The following is a 6,194-nucleotide window of genomic DNA, read 5'->3' on the forward strand; positions in this document are numbered from 1 at the left end:
TTCTTACCTTATAATTTAAATTTCGACTCAAATCTCTATAAAATGATTCTGAATGTTTGATGTGTATTTTCAATGAACCAAGCTGTATTTATTAACCATTCTTAAAGAGAATAAGAATGTACTCATTGAATGATTAGCCAGTATTTACAACAATCTAATTTTTTAAAATAATGTTCTGATGGTGTTTGATTTCATTCTCATTTATTTCATCACCAAAAGAGTTGCCCATTTTTAATACTTTGGTTAAATAGAATCACATAGATATATTTTGGTTTATTTCATATGTCACCTTCTAGAGATTTATATTTTTCTTTTAATTTAATGAATGATCTGAAAAAGAATATTAGAACTAAATTTTGATATTGAAATTCAATTAATGTTGCTTTAAAATAACATTTTAACTTACACAACCTGGTATTTAAATGTTTGAGATTTACATAAAATAGAACCAAGTAAAATATACAAATATTTTTTGTTGTTGTTGTTGTTGAGATTTTATTGATTTGAGGGAGAGAGAGAGGGAAAGAGTACAAGCAGGGGGAGTGGCAGGCAGAGGGAGAAGCAGATTCCCTGCTGAGCAAGGAGCCTGATGTGGGACTCGATCCCAAGACCCTGGGATCATGACCTGAGCCGAAGGCAGCCGCTTAACCAACTGAGCCACCCAGGTGTCCCTAAAATATACAAATATTCAAGGATGGGGGGACAAATATTTGGGACAGATAGCATATGACAACCAATTGGAAAAAATGTCCTTATGTATCTATTAGATGTCCTCATTTATAGAGCTGACAAATTTCAAACATTTAAAATAGTTTATGGTCAAATTTTCAAGATGTCATCAATGACGTTCCAGAAGATTCTCAAATGACACAATCCAACATTTTAAAATACAATAGAACAACCATAACGAAAATCACTGCTGCCATCACAAAACCCTTTTTGGGTATCTGGGGTGTTCTGTTTGTGTCTCTGGTCTTTTAAGTGCCTTCAGATTTCCTTGGCCTCTACACTGAGAAGCACAGAAGCTCCAGGCTACATTTTTAACACATTTGCTCTAGACAACTGTCTTATTTAATTGGCTAATCTGTTGTTCCCTGCTTATATGCCTGTCTTTCATGCCCTGCCTCTCTGTGTATTTTTAAATTTTGCAATTTCAATTGAATTGTTATGCATATGCATAACATATCCCAGATAAACAAAAATGGTTTTAGGTTGTCATTACTTTTTAAGAGTCTAAGACCAAGCTTGAGAATATATACTCTGCTGCATATGTCTTGCTTGTGTGTCTTACAAAATTTATAAGTTGTGTTTTATACTCTACATCAGTTTAGGTGTCAGGAATGATACATGTAGTAATTTGTAGAGTAGTAGACCACACATTGATGAGCTCACAGGTGTTAGATATGTGCTATCTTTTTAAAGATGCTGTATTGCATCTGATTAAATTCACATTTCTGCTTTAGCAGGGTATATGTCTGTATATACAGGGATGAAAAAAATGATGTAATGAGAATCTTAAGTCTGTGATCCTGAGGGAGTCATTGAAGAGATGGAGTAAGATTGGTTTTAAAAAATAAGTCATAAAAATCTGAGCCTATAATCAGCTGTGCTGTACTTACAAATTTTAATGCTGGGATATGTGAATCAGAACATAGCATGTATTATTTTTCATGTTTCCAGTCAAAATCACTGGTGTATTATTTACTGCAAAAATTCTCTGTGAATAAAACAGAATGTGGAAGGTACTCAAAGCAACTTCAGTTTATTATGGAGCAGTGCCCTCACCGAAGCCTTCAGCTGGTACCCTCTTAGCACAGAACCCCATCCCTCTTTCCAAGCAATGGCATGCGGAGCAAACTACTTGTTATAGTAAATGAAATGTTCCTCCCCACCCTGTATATACTCCAGGTTTCAGGAACTTCCCTCTCATATCTGTACACTGTTTCTTGTGCTGAGAACTTCATGCCTTATACTTGAGAATAGAATTGTAATCTGCTCACTAGTATCTCCCAGACTGATGCATTCAATCTTGCAGTTATTTAGTGTGATGTGGTCATTGATTTCCCAGATGGTCAGATGGAACACTAATAATGTGAGCTGGGATTATTAATTTAGTATGAATAATGAACAAATTTTTAAAAATGGATGTGAAACAAAGTTTTTGAGTTTTACTTCATTCAGTTAGGCATAGATTACCTTGATTACAATCAATATATTTCTTTTCTATTATATGATGTTATTAGTATTTATTGATTCTTAAAGATTTTAGCTTTATGTTATTATGGATTTATTTGTTTTTATGGGTTTATGGGCTTTCATAAAGTTTTATTTTTTATTTTTTAAAGATTTTATTTATTTTTATTTTAGAGAGAGAGAAAAAGAGAGAGTGAGCCAGAGGGAGGGGCAGAAAGGGAGGGAGAGGGAAAGGGGGAGCATCCAAAGCAGACTCCATGTTCAGCACAGAGCCTAAAGTGGGTCTCTATCTCAGGACCTTGAGATTATGACCTGAGTTGAAACCAAGATTCAAACACTTAACCGACTGAGCCACCCAGGCGACCCTAAAGTTTTATTTTAAAATTGGTGGAAAGCATGTGTATAAAATACATCTTAATTGGCTTCTTAATTAGCCGTGTGTGTGTGTGTGTGTGTGTGTGCGCGTGTGTGTGTATGTGGTTAGCTAGCTAGTTAGTTTGAAAAACAAAGGCAAACTACGTATCTTCCTTTATTACTTCATAAACCACTTCCAACCAAGGGTCTACAGATTATGGACTGTGAGCCCATTGTGGTCCACATTTGTGCCCATTTGTGTATGAGCTAAGAATATATTTTTTTTTAAAGATTTTATTTATTTATTTGACAGAGAGAGAGATAGCGAGAGCAGGAACACAAGCAGGGGGAGTGGGAGAGGGAGAAGCAGGCTTCCCGCCGAGCAGGGAGCCCGACGTGGGACTCGATCCCAGGACCCTGGGATCATGACCTGAGCCGAAGGCAGACGCTTAACGACTGAGCCACCCAGGCACCCGAGCTAAGAATATTTGTTTGCATTTTTAAATGGGTAAATAAATAAGATTTTGTCACATTTCAAAATGATATAAGATTCAAATTCAAATATCAGTGCCCATTAAATAAGGCTTCACGGGGACACAGCCACGCCTATTCACTTGCGTATTGTCTAGAGCTACCCTCAACCTACAAACTGCAGAGTAATTGCGTCAGAGATCAGAACATGTCTTCACAGGCTTCACCCCTTGCTCTCTAATTTATGTGTTTTACCTCTTACGTAGACACCCTTCCATCCCACACCCACTGACCACAGGCATTTTCAATCCCCCCTTGGTCTCTGAGCATAATTGAACACTTAAGAATTCCCTTCCACTGGAGACATGAATGCATTCTCTTCTCTCCCAAAAGGCCATCTTGACTGTGATGTTCTCTGCCAGCCACACCCTCACTGCCTGCCCTCCGACTCCTTCCTACTCCAGCCCAACTACATTCATTCATTATACTCATCTTACTTCCTATTATCCTATTTTATATATCATCTATAAAACGTTATGGATATTTATTTTCTGTCTTGTTAGTTGAGCACATTTATAACATCCCTGGCATTGCCTTTTGGTCCACAAGTTCACACCATTTACTAACTGGCCCTTTATTGAAAACATTAGCTGAGCCCTAATTCTAGACTGTAAGCTCCATGAAGTCAGGAAGATCTTTTTTGTTCCTTATTTTTGTTCCATAGCATCAAAACACACAACAGATGCCGGTATGTACTTGGTGAATATCATTAGGTGAATCATTGCTGGAAAGAGTTTGTTTCCCAGTACTTTGGTTCAAATGTCTAGTAATCAGGTTTGTCCTCATTCTTCTTTACCTCTTTATCATCTATTTATCCAAGTGTCAACCAACAGACCTTTCTCAAAAATCATTATCAACTAATTCCAATTGACAGCGATCTCATTAATAAACATTAATCATTTTGTTTAACATTAATGTGGCATTCAGTTACATATGCTGTTTTTATATCATCACTTAAAAGTGTGATTAGGGGCACCTCGGTGGCTCAGCCTGTTAAACCACAGTCTCTTGAAATTGGCTTAGGCATGATCTCAGGGTCGTCAGATCAAGCCCTGAGTTGGGATCCGCAGAACGTGGAGCCTACTTAAGATTCTCTCTCTCCCTCTGCCCCTGCCCCCACTCACTCTTGCTCTCTCTCTCTCACTAAAAAAAAAATAATAAATATAAATAAATAAATAAATAAATCTGTGTTTAAATAAACCTGGAGTTCAGTGGCACTCAGAAAAATCAAGAACGCATTTTATTAATTTTATTACAAATTAAATGAGTAAACTAACTACTAGCAATTGTTTGTACAACTATCCTTTAAATCTACCACATCCAAAGATTTCACACATAATTTTTATTAATAATGATTACGAGTTACAAAAGAATTAAGGGAGATAAGAGTTACAAGAAATTAGAAATATTACAAGTAAAGAATTATAAGGATATGCACAAGTCTTTCTTAAAAAAGGAAACACTGTCATTAATCATTTAAATTTATTTTTATACTGGGTGGTGACAGATTCAGACATCTGTAAAATTTCTAGTAGATACTGATAATGTAAAAGCATAATTTTTATAAAAATAATTACATGAAATTGTGAGGATATATTTTCAGTTTCATAAACAAAGTAAATCTGAGATTTCTGTGCATAAGAATACATTTTTTTTAGTACAAAAATGCATAATTACAAATGCTTCCTACTTTGCAAGATGATGAACAGGTAGAATATATTCTCTCCCTTATTTTTTATTCCTCCACAAAAAAAGAGATTAAAAGGATTTTTTGTTCAAAATCTTATTTTAAATACATAAACTTTTCAATATATTTCACATTTTAGCTGTTAAGGAAATAGAGTCAATTTATCTGCTTTCAGAATCCCCAAAAAAGAAATGAAAAATTTTGGATAAAAGTTCTCTAAAAAAATTTTAAATGTAAAATATATTCAATTGCAATTAGTGTAAGCATGTTTTTTAATTAATACATAGGCAGATAAAAATGAGGTGTCTAAGGTTATATTGCTTAAGCCATGTATTATTAAATACAGTGTTTGAAAACCAAAATCTGTGCTCTAAGAACTACTCTCAAAATTGGAAAAGACAATTGTGAACATACTTTTGCATATATATGCTTGTAGATGACATTTAGTTTCAAATAACTTTAAGTTTATCAACAATCCTATTAATTTTTTAATCAAATTGATTGGCTGATAATAAAATGTATTTAAAAATACAAAGGCTCTGAAAAAGAAAAACATTAGAGGATTATGCTACCTGGTGTCAAGACTTAGTACAAACTGATAGTTAGAATGATAGAATAGAATGGAGGATTCCAAATGGACCTACACATTTATGGCCAAATGATATTTGACAAAGATGACAAGGTAACTCAATGCAGAAAAAACAATGTTTTCAGGAAATGATGGTGAAACAATTAGAAAAAAAAAATGTGAATCTCTAACCTTACTCAAACTATACAAGAAAGCTACCTAGAAATATATACATACATAGAAATTATATAACTTCTTAGGGAAAACATAGTAAAACATCTTCATGACCTTCGGAAAATAATTTGTCAGTTTCTAATAACGTGAAAAATAAATTTGACTGATGACCCAGCGATTCCACTCCTGTGTATTTACCAAAGAGAAAACAGACATATGTTCTCGTAAAGATTTACGTATAGTAATCACCACACCGGTACCCCGTTTCCCCAGTTCTAGCCCCTGGTCTAAGTTGATGAGAGGTAGGTGACATCTTACACATAACTGAGTCTATTGCAGGTGAGGAGCCCACGGAAAATGAAGCTGTATGGTTATATAGAAGAAAGAGAGCTGTTTCTTCTCCTCTCTTGAGTAGGAGGTCTTTCACTCCCTAGAGCAAACAATTTCTCCTTGGAAATACAAAAGAGAAAGGTCCAGACCCTTTACTCTTTAAAATGTAAATAAATTCCTCCTCCAGGAAGTGAAACCCTTTTCTTCAGTTTTACAACTCAGGAATGGTTTCAAGAGTTCCAGCTCTTATTCCTCCTGGAAATGTAATCACATACCTTCAGGGGAGGTAAATCTCCCTGCAGGTCTCACTAGTTACAGTCATAATTTAACTGCCGGGCTCAACTTTTAACCCAGGTC

The sequence above is a fragment of the Phoca vitulina genome, unplaced genomic scaffold (assembly GCF_004348235.1).
Source record: "Phoca vitulina isolate PV1807 unplaced genomic scaffold, GSC_HSeal_1.0 scaffold5, whole genome shotgun sequence".
NCBI lineage: Eukaryota > Metazoa > Chordata > Mammalia > Carnivora > Phocidae > Phoca > Phoca vitulina.